Source organism: Neophocaena asiaeorientalis, unplaced genomic scaffold (assembly GCF_003031525.2).
Source record: "Neophocaena asiaeorientalis asiaeorientalis breed wild unplaced genomic scaffold, Neophocaena_asiaeorientalis_V1.1 scaffold239, whole genome shotgun sequence".
NCBI classification, from domain to species: domain Eukaryota; kingdom Metazoa; phylum Chordata; class Mammalia; order Artiodactyla; family Phocoenidae; genus Neophocaena; species Neophocaena asiaeorientalis.
In genome coordinates, this window is record NW_020175103.1 from 284162 (window position 1) to 300538 (window position 16377).

General features: G+C 42.5%; 5 non-coding genes and 1 pseudogene across 5 annotated transcripts; 4 read left to right on the forward strand and 2 right to left on the reverse strand.

The window, feature by feature from the left end:
• The first annotated feature begins 429 nt into the window (after positions 1-429).
• Positions 430-502, forward strand: TRNAM-CAU (transfer RNA methionine (anticodon CAU)). Its single transcript has one exon. It is a non-coding gene; the product is annotated as a tRNA-Met (tRNA).
• Positions 503-5785: 5283 nt separating this feature from the next.
• Positions 5786-5858, reverse strand: TRNAM-CAU (transfer RNA methionine (anticodon CAU)). Its single transcript has one exon. It is a non-coding gene; the product is annotated as a tRNA-Met (tRNA).
• An 847-nt stretch (positions 5859-6705) lies between these two features.
• TRNAL-AAG (transfer RNA leucine (anticodon AAG)) lies at positions 6706-6787 on the forward strand. The gene has a single exon. It is a non-coding gene; the product is annotated as a tRNA-Leu (tRNA).
• A 3728-nt stretch (positions 6788-10515) lies between these two features.
• On the forward strand, positions 10516-10587 carry TRNAQ-CUG (transfer RNA glutamine (anticodon CUG)). Its single transcript has one exon. It is a non-coding gene; the product is annotated as a tRNA-Gln (tRNA).
• A 441-nt stretch (positions 10588-11028) lies between these two features.
• Positions 11029-11143, reverse strand: TRNAL-CAA (transfer RNA leucine (anticodon CAA)). The gene is made up of 2 exons: positions 11106-11143; positions 11029-11074 (listed from the first exon to the last, which is right to left on the reverse strand). It is a non-coding gene; the product is annotated as a tRNA-Leu (tRNA).
• Positions 11144-11825: 682 nt separating this feature from the next.
• Positions 11826-12244, forward strand: LOC112412595 (ubiquitin-like protein FUBI pseudogene; annotated as a pseudogene).
• Positions 12245-16377: the final 4133 nt, after the last annotated feature.

The following is a 16377-nucleotide window of genomic DNA, read 5'->3' on the forward strand; positions in this document are numbered from 1 at the left end:
AAAGGAAGTGTTTTGTTATTTAAGGTAGTAAACACTTTAACGTGTTTGAAGTACTGATGAGAAGAATCGGGTATGGAAAGAGAGAGGGAGAGTGAGAGAGGAAGTGGGCCGTTTTCCTCTTCCCTAGAGACCACAGGGATGGACGCAGGTATAGGTTAAGTGCAGGTATCTGGGCAAGAAGTTAAGGAAACTCTCCTTCTGTTGTGAGAGGTGAGGGTCATCAGTTCAGAACGAGGGGAGCAAAGGCAGTGGCATCGACAACTACTTTCCTCATCTGATTCAGGTTGTAGAAGTTGTTGCACTTTTAAGACGTTGCAGGGGAGCATTTCATTTTCAGATTTTAAAGTAAAGGAACTACAGAGCAAGACAGAAGTTTAAACAAGGTAAATTCCAGTGCTAAAGACATTTGATGAGAATGCTCGGCTGTATGCCTCCTTAGCGCAGTAGGCAGCGCGTCAGTCTCATAATCTGAAGGTCCTGAGTTCGAACCTCAGAGGGGGCAGTTTGGTTTTTGCCCTCGCCCTCCATCAACCAGTTACCGCCTTCGTCTGGCAAAAGTCTACTTCCTAGTGACTGGGCCAGTTGTGTGCTGGTCAAAAAGCTCAAGCCTAAGCTGTCTTCCTCCTGATTGGTAGGTGCAAAAATATGGAAAGATGTTGTTTATGTATAATGACTTGTTATCTTCAGCTCCTTCCAGTGGACAACCTCTTGTCCAAGTTCCTCTGATTGCTATTTCTTCTTGGAACAGTATCCTATTGGCGCAATCTAATTTATTGGGGAAAAATATTGAATGGACAGATATATGAAAATCTGACATTCAGTTTTCTCAGTAAGTCTTCTTGTTTCCTCTTCATATATACATGCCATCTCCTTGCCCTGGCCTCCCTATCTAATCTGGTCCTAACTGGTTTCCCATCTGTACTACACTGAATATTGTTCCACAAAAATGTATGCCCACCCAGAACCTCAGAACGGGAACTTATTTGGAAATAGAGTCTTTGCAGATGTCATTAGTTAAATTTACATGAGATCATACTGGATGGGGGTGGGGGTGGGGCTTAAATTCAGTGGCTAGTGTCCTAAGAAGTATGTCTGTTTTATCCACTCCTGTATTTCCAGTGCCTAGCACAGTATCTGACAAACAATAAACACTTGTCAAATAAGTCAGTGAATTAATTAGCATATTAAACGTTACTTTGTTTTTGTTTTGTTTTGGTTTTTGCCATATTCCCTACCGCTATATTACTCCAGGCGATCAACATCTCAAATTTGGATTTTTGCAGTAATCCCCACGGGAGTCACACCTACTGAAGTTCATCCTGCAAGCATACTTCTCTGGCCCAGTCCGTGCTGGAAAAAGAGAGGGCAATACTTAGGCTGCTCCTGCTAAATATCTGGACCTGTATTTCAGGACAGTTCTCTCAACAGTTCATTCTGGTGCAGAATGAAAAAGGTATATACTAGGGAACATGTTAACAGTGTCTTCTAGACCCTCAGCCTCTGATTCCAGGAGCCTACATCTGCTGCAGTTTAAGAGCTGCAGTTAAGGACTGTAGAGAGGCCAAATAGCTGGATGGTCTGGCTGTTTGGGCAGTTCCTTAGAGAATCTTGATTCTTGTTGGAGCCACTATTCTGAATCTGTTCGTCCTCTTTGTAGAATCAGAAACTATTTTTTAATTCACCCAGATTTTTTCAGGCTTACAGGACTGACTCGCAATAACCAAATGTCAGAGACATTCCAAGCCAGATTATGAACATATTATAGCCGTACTGATGGTTGATCAGCATATTCTTTCCCTTGTAAAATAAACTCTATAGTGGAAAGCAAAGAACATTAGAAGATTGCTCTGTGAACCTATAATCAGAGTAAGGAAGTAATAAAATATTAATGACTATGATATTAGGCAATGATGGTCTGGCGCATTCACCACCAAAAAGCCAAGCCAAGCCAAGCTGTGGGTTGGCTGCCTCTGGGAAGAGATGGAATTCTGATCATAGTATATTTCTAAATAAAGTTACATTATCTCTGGTTACATATTCTTGTTACCTTTATGGAAATTTGATGTCCAGAAAAGCCTCCTCAGCCACTCATTTACCAACTCTTACTTCACTCTTAGGAAATTATTTGGTTCTGGTACAAAGCCATGTACTCTAAGGCTCTCCTTAAATGCTAGCTCCCTTCATCTTACAGTAAAGGTCCCATCTATTCACCTCGGCGTTTGCGTTTGCCTGAGTCACTTACACATACCGTGTAAAGAGATGGATGGTTTGCAAGGGCGGAGTCAGAACTGGATGGTAAAAGTCAAAAGCGACGCGTGAACAGGGGCTTGAAGCCTAGACTCTTAGATTAAAGGTCTGATGCTCTGCCGAGTGAGCTACCCGGGCCTCTTTCATCACAGCATGTTTCCTGTACATCCTAATGTGAAGAAAAGTACATGAACAAAGTTCCAATTCTGTTCATGTTCCTTTTCTTTATTCCTAATTCCATTCCTGCCTCTTTGAATATGGCTCACAACTACTTCTGCCCCAGGTCATAAGAAAAAGATAACGCTCATATTTGAGTAATATAAACAATTACTTCTAAAAGTTGTATGTTACTAGAGATGTAATCACCTGGACCGTCTTGTGCTTCATCTTCACAATTTGTGTTCCAGTCTCCCCCCAGACCTTAAGAATGCCTAGCAGAAAAAGCTCTTAACAACTAGGTTTTGAGAACTTATTCTGAGCAAGGAGCTCTGCTTTGCCCCTGGTTTACAGCAGTGGAAAGCCACCACCTCAGCCTTCATGGAGTTTACCCTTTAGAAGGGAGAGTCAGCCTTTTAAACAATGAATTACACCATAAATGTTTAAACAGCCATTGTGATAAATGTTCTTAGGAAAAAGTACAGGTTACTGAGGTTTGTAGAGAAACAAACAGGTATAATCTCATGACCAGAGTTTCCAAGTTAAATGAGATAATACACGTAAACTTTTGGAATAGTGTCTGGGTCATGCTAACAGTTCAATGAAAGTTAGGTGTTATCATCATTATTATTTTTATTATAAAATAGATGAATTAGAAAATCATATTTAATTGGTTGGTTGTGCCACCTTAGACAAATTACTTAATCTCTCATCCACTTTCCTCCCTTAAATCCTGCAACAGAAATTTCTTCCTCAAAGGTTGGGTTTACCACAATGATACGTAGTACATTCTAACTTATGTATTTATTCATGCCACTATTCAAAATAGATTTGAGGTGGTCTACACAACTTCACTGTAATAAGATAAAATGGAAAATGTTAATAGACTTAAGTAGGGATAAAGGGAGCATAGAGGTAGAAAATTAAGATAAACGTATGCAAGCTATAGGTGTTCCCCACCCCATATCTCCAAGACAGTGGATTATAGAGGGAGGTGACCTCTTCCAGGGGGTAAGAGAAGACTTTTCCCAGGACATGGTGTTTAAACTGAGAACCAACAGTTTAACAGTAATAGATTAGACAAAAACATGTCTCCAGCATTTTAGGAAGAGCAAAAAAGCAGAATACTTTCAGAGAACTTAAAGAAGGCCTGAGGTGCTTGAGTGCAGATATCTTGGGACAATACTGATGGAGGTGGGGGGCAAGGTAAACAGAAAGGCAGGGACAGATGAGAGACAGACAGGCTCAGAGGTTATGGCTAGGAGTGCAGAGTACAAACTTCATCCTTGCAGCAATATAAAGTCACTGGGGATTTTAAGCAGAGAGGAACAACATGGTCAGAGATGATTTCAAAAATATTATGTTGGTTTCATGTAAAGAATGTGTCAGCGTGAGGCAAGAGATGATAGGAAAACACAAATTAGGTTACTGTGTAGCCATGTAGACTTGACCTACTGACTATGTGGCAGTGTTGGGGAATGGTGCAGAGACTGGGAACATTTGGAAAGAAGCAGAAGACTTGGGCCCAGACTCTCCCTGGGCACCTAGAGAGGAAGAGGTGTCAAACTAATCCATTTCTCTCAGTAGGGCATTGCCTTAATAAACCCTTTACTTGGAAAGGCAGCAATAAAGCAGAATAAGAAAGGGCACTTTGGATCTTTTGAGAATTCTTTGGAAAGCATGGAGTGTTTGCTCTGTTCTTGATCTGACTTGTGGATACCTGAGGGTACTGCCGCCAGTTCTGATCAGCAGGCAAGCCGTGAGTGATCAGACAAAAAAAAGAGAATCTTGGGAGGAAGTGACCTTCCCCACAATAGTCAATATGAGATAACTGGATATGTGCAGAGGGATTCCAAAAACTTGTTCAGCTGTGCATTCAGATCTGATCTCCTGAGGTTGCTGTTAAAAATTCAGATTTGCAGTCTACCATGTCCCACTCAAACATAGTGAAGTCCATGAGATCAGGAGCAATTTCTGTTGTGTACGGTGTGGTATCCCTAGCCCCTATGTATCAGTCAAGGTCTAGTTCAGAAACAACACCAGGTATTTCAACTGAGAACACTGTGGTAACCCAGAGATAATAACTATGGAAAGTAGTTACCACCTTCTAGGGCGGAGGGGAAAAACGGGTAGGGGTTGGGCCTCTGAGGAAGAGCACAAAGAGAATGGTGGCTGGAATCAACTACCATTGTTGGAGCAACCCTGACTGGAATAGCAAAATTCAGAAAACAGTTCCTCTTCTCTTCTCTTGCCTCCCCGGCTCCTTCTAGTTCCTCTTATTGACAGAACCTAAGAGAAAGCCAACTGACAAAGTTTTAGATATGTAATTTGCAGATGTCCAGAGCCAACATCACAGAGGAGGCTGAATTTGAAGCTGAGCGGGAATGGATTAATAGTAAGGGACACAGCTTTGAACAGTGCTTGGCACATAGCAGGTGCTCAATAAATATCTGTTCAATACCTCCCACTCAACAAGCTGAGATGTTAAGAGCTGGATATTAAATATCAATCTTGCTTTTTTTAAAATTAATTTTTATTGGAGTATAGTTGCTTTAAAATGTTATGTTAGTTTCTGCTGTACAGCAAGGTGAATCAGCTATACATATACATATATTCTCTCTTTTTTGGATTTCCTTCCTGTTTAGGTCACCAGAGAGCACTGAGTTCCCTGTGCTATACAGTAGGTTCTCATTAGTTACCTATTTTATACATAGTAGTGTATATATATCAATCCCAAGCTCCCAGTTCATCCCACCCTCCCTTCCCCCCTTGGTATCTATACGTTTGTTCTCTGTGTTCTTATTTCTGCTTTGATTCTTGCTTGTTTTTATTTGAGCCAGGTGCTTATCCTGTCTCTCTAAATATCACTTCTTCTTTCTTCGTTTCCTGCTTCTCTTGTTACTCTTTCCTGTATTTTGCAGTTTGGATGACCTAGAGACCCAGTCAAGAACACTGGAAGCAGGAAAAGAAGTCCAATGCAAAGAAAATGGGGGGGGGGGGGGGGGATTTTCATGTAGGATGGCGTTTGTGATCTGGTGGTAATTCCAGAAGAATGGCAAAAGATAATCAATAATTAATAGAAATGTTTTGCACATCATACTGCATCTTCCACATCCCCAGTGTAACCCTCCATCCCCTTCTCCCTCTCAACCAGTAAGTTTCTTGACCTTAATGTTTTTGTAACAAGTCAGTCTAAAAGTCTCCTAGCTCTATCTACAATTGATATAAAAAGATTTTTGGAGTATTTAATCTTACTGAAAATTACTATTTTGTATCTGAACCGTACACGGTTCTGTTAAACAAAAAAATTCCCTTTTAGTTTTATCAAAACAATTTCCTCCGAATTTTCCTTTTATACGCAAACGGAAGAAAAGGTTGATGTTGCCCCCTCTGAGGTTCGAACTCAGGACCTTCAGATTATGAGACTGACGCGCTGCCTACTGCGCTAAGGAGGCAACTGCGCCTGCTACTCATACACCACATCTACCAACTGTATTAAAGGACTCATTTTAGAATTCTCTGAATCACAGTGTTTCAAAGGAAGGCGGAACCATGGTTTAATTCGCCTCTAAAATATTCGAAGTTTGGATGGCAAAGCCACACAGAACAAGGTAAGGGCCCGACTACCGGCCCAGCCCCGTTTCCCCTGCAAACTTTCCTGCGAAGACTTTAGGGACGGTGAGGGCAACTGAGTGCGGACTTTGCAGAAGTTCTGCTGGGTATGACCGGGGCCTGTGGAGATGGGCTACCTTCTGAAAGGCAAACAAGACTTAAATAACAAGGACCGTACTCTTTGCCTCCCTCGTGAGGTTCCAAGGAGGAGCTTGGTCTCCTGAGATAGATGAAGGAGGGCGAGGAAGGGAGGGGGCCTCAAGATTCTTTCCTCATTTCTCCTTGGCAGCTCCCGGGCTCAAGCCAAACGCCCAGACTTGCTCACTCCTGAAGTCCGGGGGCTTACTCCCTGAAGTCCAAGTGGATCTGGAACCCACAGCATCCACTGGAACTGTCAGTCTGCGTGACTCCTTTTTCCTATGCTGATGACAGACGGGGCAGGAGACTCCTCCCGCGCCACCTGCGCCGTCGCCGTTCACGGTGAACCTGGGAGCCATGAGAAAGCAAAGTGTCAGGCGTCAGGGGGTTCTCGGGTTGTGCTGGGAGTGGAGCGGGGAACGCTGGAGGAAGGGCCCGCGGAGACAGCTCAGAGTGGCGGGGGCACGGGTGGGGTGGGGGGGAGAGAAAAAGGACCTGAAACGGGCGCAGTTTGGGTCAGATGAGATGCATGTAAAAGCGTGTGTTGTAGGGGGTAGCGTGGCCGAGCGGTCTAAGGCGCTGGATTAAGGTTCCAGTCTCGTCGGGGGCGTGGGTTCGAATCCCACCGCTGCCAGTGACCTTTTGCCCTTCACCGTTGTCAGAGTAGGTACTCTTTCATGTACAATATACACCGTTCTCACAGGCTCCAAGTTCAGGTAGGTTCCTCTCCTACCACTTCTGCTATTCCCAGAGGCCAGAGATAACGCCCATATGCACTGTCCCCCAAAACAGTGTTCAACACATGACAGGCCTTCAACTGATTATTTCAATTAACAAAAAGTTAATGAGCATCTACTCTGCGTGGTACTTACTCCGTTATTGTAGTTTCATCACCCAATAGTTTCGAACGTATAACAGACCTTCATTTAATTCATTCGTTTATGTAAAAAAAAAGAAAAGAAAAGAAAAGAAATCAGCTCCTACTATGTGTTACCTACTAGGTACTTAGGCCCCGTAGATACAGTTCTTACTTATTACCTTATTCAATAAATGGTGGAACAGTGAGTAGCTGTCAGCCTCCCTGAATCCACTTGCAACTGGAGACAGGTCCTGCCCGGCCGCGGTTCTCAGCATCCCCGAAGCCTTCTCATTTCACATTTTGAATCCTAATTATGCTGATCTGAGCTGTGGCGACTCTACGCAAGGCGCCTCGCCTTGCCACTCAACTGCCTCTCAGGTCACATGGTCTAGAGGCGCTTCCCCCCTCACTGCGCGCGTCTCTGCGTCTTCCATTGGGCGCCCTCAGTCTCTGCTCCAAGCAATTCTCTCTGCCCTCAAAGCTTTTTATCCTCTACACCTCAGCAAGGTAGTTGCTCTCTCCTGGAAGCCTCCCTTGATCTCTCCCTCCAGAATTACAATTAGGCACTGAGGAGCTGGAAGGAAACAAAGGAGAGGGTGTCTGCCCTGGTGCAGTGTAGAGAAGACAAGCATTAGACGCATAATGGCCCCAAGATGATACAATTTCTACGGTAAAGAATGCAACTGAACTATGAATGACATTGTAGATATATAGTTACCAAAATAAAGGACGGTACGACAGTACAATGTATAGAAGAACACACTTCAACGTTTCCAGTGATAACAGTGTCAGAGGATAGGGAAGGGGGAGATTATAAATTCTACTTTAGGCACTTTTGTTTGAGTTGTTAGGATGAGTAGATATTTATTTCATAAGTCGAATAAGTGAATCCACGAGTCCACAAATGAATTGTTCAAAAAAATCCCAGTCTGATAAATACCGCGAAAGAGAAATGGAACGTGCTGGGGAGCCTGTAGCAGGCCTCAGCTTAGCCATCCCTTCTTTGGCAGGCTTTCCTCATTGCTACCTGCCCTTAATTGGGTATTCCTGTTGGTATGCTTTGGCCATGCTCTGTTATCACTTGATCCATCACTTATTTTAGCATTTATCATAACTTTGGGAAATTTTTGTGTAATCATCTGCTTTTCCCCATGTGTCATAAGCTTTGTCAGATATAGAACCATATTTCTCTCACTTCCCCACATCATGAAAACTAAATAGATATTTGTAGTAAGTATCAGTGAATAAATATATAAATACATGAAAGAATATCTTTCTAATTGTGAAATGAGCAAGGTACACAGAGCTGAGGATCCCGGAAGACGTTGAGGTCTTCAGTTTGAGGTAGAGTCATGTGTTCTGAAGCCCCATTTCTACAGGACACTCCAGCTAAACTTGGTTCTTGACTCTGATTACGCCACACTGACTTGCTCTTTCTGGATTCAGCTCTGCTACCAGGTTACTGCAAATCATTCTTGCGCAGATTGCCAGGGATCACATTACTTCTGTATTGTGGGTCCCAGTCATCTCTTCCCCCAGTCATTCCCCTCAGCAGTCTTTGTTTGCATTCACCTTGCAATATTTATGAACCAACGATGAGCGATTCCAAGTGAAAAGTGTAGTCTTCTGAACTCCACACTCACAAATAAATAAACCAACCCACGGCCATCTGTACTATCTTCCAGCTCTATACTCCCTACCCTTTCCTGGGATATAAATGTGCTAAGATGAAAAACATTCATTTACACCCCTTCTGCCTTGCCTATCCTCAGAGAGCAGTTTAAAGCTTATAATTGAATAGTGGGCTTTTGAGGTTCTGGTGTAATTTTAAAACCAATGGACATTTTTCTTTAAGAAATAAGCCTGTGGCTCATGGAATAAAAAGTGTGCCACCTATACTGGGGAAGAAAGACTTGGTCCATTATTCAGCTGGATCTGAGATAACTTAGACCGTCTTTTAAGGCTAGGAGACTCAAGAAGATAGAACGGAGAGTTTATGTGCATGGAGGGAAGGAATAGACACTTAGGAGAACTCTATGGTGACCTGGCCAAAAGTCTTTGAATTTCACTGCTTCCCTCTCCACCTTCCAAAAGATATATGCCCTTCAACCCATATTTATTGAGTAGCTATTTCTTGACAGGCACCTTGCTTGGATGGAGTTACAAAAAAAGGATGAAAGCCAGAAAATGATTCAGGGATTCCTAAGCAATTCAGCCTTGGGAGACTACCAGAGGCACATGAAGAATGACTGGCCAGTAATTAATATTTAGACTGACTAAAGTAGTAATTTATACCTGAGTGTTTCTTCCAGTGATGCTACATGTATGATCTCTTTATTATATGTTGTTCTTAACAGTTAAATAATCATGCTATGTTAATAAAGTTAAAGTTTAGAGAAATAAATGACTATACCCAGCACTATGACGTCCTCTCTTGGCCATCCACATTCGAGGACATATTTGTGTGGCCATATGAACACTGGAATGTCCACCTGGGAGCTAGGACCTGGAAAGGAGCCCCTCACCCCCAAAAAAGCAACAATCATGCCCTTTAGGCTTGTCAGATTTAGCCTATGGAGAGAAGGAAAAAGAAACATTCAAAACAGTCCAGCGCTGGGCTACCTGATTATTTATTCACTCGTTCGTTCATTCATGCATGCATTCATTCATTCCACCTTTCATCTAGGCGTTCATACAACTAGCCATTGATTAAGCTTCTACTATGTACCAGACCTTAGGGTGTTAAAGAGGAATGAGAACCGGTCCTGCACTTAAGGCATCTCGGAGAGGGAGGACAGATTTTAAAATGGCAAGCCCATGATTACAGCTAAGCAGGAAGCACCAAGAAACTCCAAGTTGCTCTGGAGGCAAGTATCCTAGAATGAATAAGCGAAGCTGTAGAAAAAAGATGTTAATGTTTTTCTCCCTTTTGAACGACAAGATTAAAATCCAATTTGCCTTTGCGTGGGTCGGAAATGAAGGCAAAATCAAAACCTCCAGAGGTATCCATTTTCTTGGATCAGGATCCTGCCCTGACCCTGACATCAAGGGATGGAAATCTGGGAAGCAGGCTCAGTGGAAACAATCAGTGAAAGTCCCCTCCCACCCACCTCCCATCCTTGCTTTTGGCTTCTCCGTCGCCCTTCGGCTGAAAGAGCAGAGATTTTCCATCCCTCCAAAAAACGCCCCCGTAAATGAAAACAAACAAACAAATCAATTAGGAAGAAGAGGCAGAGCTTTCGGTTAAGCTGGCACGTTTTGTTTTAAATTGTTTTCTATACATCTCTCTCATCAAAAAAATTTTTTTAATTAAACAGCACAAGGATAAAATAATTTTAAATGAAGTACAATCTATAACAATTTTGAATCACTATGTTGTATACCTGAAACGAATATAGTATTGTAAATCAACTATACCTCAATTGAAGGAAAAGAAAAAAAAAAATAGAAAGCACAAAGAAAGAGATATCAGATGGACAGTGTAGAAACATTGATGCAAGAGGGGTTCCATGGTGTAATGGTTAGCACTCTGGACTCTGAATCCAGCGATCCGAGTTCAAATCTCGGTGGAACCTTACCTTTTGTTTTCACATCCCAATCCTGTAACAGACTGAACCACGCTGCTTTCAATTTCTGCACTTTAATTTTTGATGGGTTCGGGTAGTGAGAAAGGACGTGAGATTACGATGCTAGTGGCCCGTGAGCTCAGGAGCAGCCTATAATCACCGAGTCTGTGTACATGTCTTTCTGTTCCCACCAGACTCATTTTTCTCCCAGGACTCCCCAGGGTTAACGAGCGTTTAGTAAAAGCGCCTTTAATGAACAAACCAGAGTGCAGAGCAAAACGTGATCCGTGATAAGCAGCAACCAAAACGGAAAAGAAAGAGTCTTTCTTTTCCTAATTGAGGGTCCGTCGTTAGGACTGTAAAAGGGAAAGTAGAGAGAAGAATGAATGGAAACAAAAAATGGCTGAGAAAGTGGTAGTGGTTGCTTTTAGAGCAGGAGGAAAAACAGTCTGTCAGAAGTGGGATTCGAACCCACGCCCCCATTCGGGGACCAGAATCCTCTCTGAAAGGAAGCTTGAAGACTACAGCTTGAGTCTGGCGCCTTAGACCACTCGGCCATCCTGACAGCCCAACACGGCTCTCCCAAATGAGTCAAATCTGCAATTCTGCTGAACGTGCACTCACCATGGGCTGTTAAATTCTTTGGCAGTCTAGGGTTTATCCGAAAAAATGGGAATGTAAATCCTTAAAAATTAACTGAACCTTCTTTCTCAGTAGAGCCAGCAACTTTGACTGAACTCGCGAGGCTTTCCTCTCAGTCCAGGGTATAATTTGGCATTTCTCTCCTCTCCCTTCTTTCTGCCTTTCCCTGCGAGCCCCGGGGCACTGAGGCTCAAGGATCCTAACAACCCGGAACCGACCCCGGACTGGACAAGAGAGAACTCCCTTTATTCATTCCCAGAAAGGACACAGAGCACGGGCTCTGTTCCCGAGAAGATGCCTGGCAAACCAACCGAATTGGCGGGAGCTCAGCGGGGAAGAAGTGAGCGAGCCAGTGTAGACCTGGGGAGAAAACCGGCGAGTTAGTATAGACCAGAAAGGGGCATGGTGAGTGCGGTTTAGGGGCCTAGAGCATGAAGACTGGATGTGGATGTGAGTTGCAGAAAGTAGTAACCAATAAGAAAAAAAGATGAAGTGGAATTCATCAAAACTAAAAACTTCTATTCATCAAAAACGCCATTAAAGCTCTTTCTTCACGACTCCATCTTCGCGGTAGCAGCAGTGGTGCCCACGGTTCAATGGCCGACATGCAGTTCTGTGTCTTCGCCTGGGAGCTACACACTCTTGAGGTGACAGGCCAGGAGACAGTCGCCCAAATCAAGGCTCATGTAGCTTCCCTGGAGGGCATCCCTCAAGTCGTGCTCCTGGCAGGAACATCCTCATCCTAGAGGATGATGCTACCGTGGGTCAGTGTGGGGTGGAGGCTCTGAGCACTCTGGAAGTAACCAGGCACGTGCTTAGAGGTGAAGTCCATGGTTCCCTGGCCAGTGCTGGGAAAGTAAGAGGTCAGACTCCCAAGGTGGCTAAACAGGAGAAAAAGAAGATGGGCCGGGCCAAGAGGTGTATGCAGTACAACTAGGGCTTTGTAAATATTGTGCTCACCTTTGGCACGAAGAAGGGCCCCAATACCAACGCTCAGGTCCTTTGTAATCCTGGCTTTCTCTAGTAAAGTCACTTAGCCCAATCAAACAACTACAACAACAAACACCATTAAAAACGTGTACAGGAGGGGCCCTGTGAGAACACAGAGACAAGGTGGCTGCCTGCACATCAAAGAGAGAGGCTTCAGGAGAAACCACCCCTGCTGACACCTTGACCTTGGACTTCCAGTCCCCTGAAAATATACCGAAAACATTAATTTGTGTTGTTTGAGCCACACAGCCTCGTCTTTTGTTACGGCAGCCAGAGCAGACTAATACAAACGTCTTCCATGGTGGCTGAGGACTCTTAAGAGTCCAAGGCAGAAGATGTCAGTCCTCTCGTAGGCCAGGCCCAGCATCAGTGTAGAATCATTCTGCCATACTCTCTTGGTCAGAGACGAACACCATTAAAAACGTGTACAGGAGAGGCCCTGTGAGAACACAGAGACAAGGTGGCTGCCTGCACATCAAAGAGAGAGGCTGACACCTTGACCTTGGACTTCCAGTCTCCTGAAAATATACCGAAAACATTAATTTGTGTTGTTTGAGCCACACAGCCTCGTCTTTTGTTACGGCAGCCAGAGCAGACTAATACAAACGTCTTCCATGGTGGCTGAGGACTCTTAAGAGTCCAAGGCAGAAGATGTCAGTCCTCTCGTAGGCCAGGCCCAGCATCAGTGTAGAATCATTCTGCCATACTCTCTTGGTCAGAGCATTCTAGGCAAGTCCAGATTCAAGGCAAGAATAGGTTGTACCTCTCGATGACGCATGTCACATGCATATGGAGAGGAAGGAAACTGATGGTGACCATGCTGGAAGTAGCTACCATCCCTGCCCCCACCTAGCCCCAGTGGCCTGTAAACTTCATAAGCGCAGGAAGCAGAGGGTATTTACCAGGCACCCTCCGCTCATATCAAAGTGCTGGTATTCAACGAAATCCCCCAAACCCTTGTTGTTTGAAAGAATGGGTCAGATTAGCTTTTCCCCCCACTGTCTCCAAAGATTTTATCCTCAGGAAATGGAAGACAGTTAAATGTCAGTAAGCTAATTGCCAATTCAAAAAGAATTAATATTCAGGGAATTCCCTGGCAGTCCAGTGGTTAGGACTTGGTGCTTTCACTGCTGGGGCCCAGTTTGATCCCTGGTCTTGGAATTAAGATCCTGCAAGTCGCACGGTACAGCCAAGAAAAAAAAATTTTAATGACTAAAGATAATCACATTTTTCAGTGACAGCATTACCTGAGTATGCCTTGAATTCTTCTATCCTGTATCATATCTTAGATTGCTCTTTAATCTAGGACTCTTTACACTGGTCACTAAAGTAATAACCTACACCAGGGAATGTTGTTATGAGAATTAAACGAACTCAGCAATACTGGTATCTGATTAAAAAAAAAAAGTTGTCTAGCAGAGACCTGGGTCAGATAGAGAGGCCACTTACTGTAGTGGTTAGAGCTTAGACTCTGGAGCCAGTCTACCTGGATTCTAGTCTTGGCTCTGTCTTTCACCGACTCTGTGACCTTAGACAATTTAGTTAACAATTTCCCCAGCCATAAAATAGAGATCATGATACTAGCACTACCTTGTAGGATCTGGAAGGATTTTGTGCTTTAATGAACAGAGCCCAGTATATACTAGCTTCTAAATAGGTACTTACTAAATGAAACACCCATCTCTCCTTCTCCATCAACCTGAAGGAATAAGAGGAAGAATATGCAAATCAATTATTCTTAAAAGTTTCCTGATTTTTTCCCTCTCCTCTTTATTCTCAGTCCTCCTTTAGATCCATAGTAGTCCATCCTGAGAGTTTTCCCTATGGGTTCTGTTTCAGTGCGGTTGCTGGGAGCTGGTCAGAAAACTACAGAGCCACACCTGTTCAGAAGGAGATCTCTTCCCAAAGTGCAAGCAAATTCCTCTCCTTTATCAGACGTCTTACTCTCTCTCTCTGCTTCCTGCTCACTTCATGACTGCACACCTCTTAATTTCTCTGTTTTAAGATGACTCTCTCCTCCTTGCCTGTTTCAGCTTCATTCTCCATAGAAATAGCTGAGAATGGCACTGAGTCTCCTGATTTTTTTCCTGCTTACCTGCCCATTCCTGTGTTTCTATTAGCTCTTACCCCACTAATGTCCTCTTGTGTCATTATTGCAATAGCCCCCAAATCAGTCCTCCTGGTTGGTATTGCCTTTACTATGGCTTGCACCATCAATATGTCACTCCTATGCTCACAAAGCTTCAATGGAACCTCCCTCCTATAAGGGTTGAGGACGCAGAGTCTGTCCTTCACAAGCAATTTTATCGCCATTGCTTTGTTTTCATGAATTTATGTAGCCAAATTTATCAGTACTGCCTGTCCAAATTTTCTTCCACGTAGTCACTCCTAAACTTATTCCAAAACAGATTCTCTCACAGCTTGTCAATATCCTCCCAATAGTTTACTTATTAATGTTCTTATAGGTGCCACAAAGGATTTGAGACAGTTGAAAAGAGTATTAACCATACAATAAAGTATTAGAGTTTTAAACTTTGAAAGAAAAAAAATGTCAGAGAGCATATGCCTTGAGTTCTTTGCTTGTAACCCTTTGTAGTCTCTTGCCTAGCTCTCTATAATTACCCCTCCTTTTTTGTAACTTTTAAATTATCTGTACTGTATTTTCTCTAACAAAATAATATGTGCTTTTAGTAAAAAAAAAAAATAATATGTGCTTTTAGTAAAAATAAAATATGTACTGCAGAAATGTATAACCTAAAAAGTAGGGAATTCCCTGGTGGCCCATTGGTTAGGACTCCCTAAGATTCCACAAGCCACATGGTGCAGCCAAAAAAAAAAACCTAGACAGTAAAAAAGTCACTCATAATCTATCCTCTCCTCCCAGTCTTTCCAGTACACCACACACTTATTAGTTTTGTTTATATTCCTCTGGTATTGTTTCAGTATTTACATTAGTATATTATTATTTTACAAAAAATTAATTTATTCTACATAACGTACTGCAACTTGTTTTAACATGACAACATAAGTTGGATATCTTTTCACATCAGTATACACATTTGTTAAAATGACATATAATGACAATAACATTGTAGCATGTACCATACTTTTTAAATTAATTTTTTGGACAATTTTTTTCTTTGCTGTTTTCTTTATAACAACTTTGCATCTCACTCCTTGTTTTTCTCACATAGTCTCAACTAGACCAATACCTAGATTTGAATAGTAAATATATTTTAAAATAGCAAGATAAATGCTGTCTTAGAATGGAAAATTTCAGAGGATGTGGAATGAACAGACCACTATCTCAAAAAACCTTATGCTTTTTTACTGTTAAAAGAAATTTCAGACCTTATTTATAAATGAGCCAATATTCCTCAAAATCAAAAAGTAAATTTCTGAAACAAAAGTCATTCTTCTGATCAAGCAAAACCATTTTAAACGTTTAAAATTTAAAACAGAATATCCATTTCTCTGTGCAGAAAAAAGTAATTTAAATACTTGAGAATTCATTTGTGTCCTTATTTCTTAATTTAGTTTGTTTTGCATAATTAAGGCATGCACATGGTATAAACTTCAAAGGGTAGAAAAGATCCACCCACTTTTCACCCCAAAGCAGAAAGGCCTCCATATTACTGGGAGTCCTTTGATCACTTCTCTCCAGCATTCTTTAATTGTGGATACCCTCCATTTTGCTTTCTGCATCCCCCTCCCCAGCCATCCATCAACTCCAAGTCAATGAGAGAGCAAAAAACAGCAAGACGCTGAAAAGGAAGGGAATATGGTGTTTCCTACTTTGTCTCCTTTCACAAGCTACCCTGAAATGCTCTTCCAAGCTGGGATAAAATGAATGACGAACAGCAGGCTTTTACTTATACTAATGATGAAATAAAATTCATATTTTATGGCAAGACAAGAAAAATGTAAACATAAAACTTTTCTCTGCCTGTTTGGACTTCCTCCCTCCCCTTTAGTGTATATAGTTCATCTGCATTAACCAGACCTCCTCAGGAGGTAACATTCCTTCTTAATCTTGTAAAGGCTCAAGATGACCCTCTACTCGCTTTGTACATGCAGATCTGGATTATGTAAACTGTCAGTATGTCATTTGATGTATAACTCTTTGTCTCAAAAATGTATATAACTGTACTTTGACCTCTAACCGGT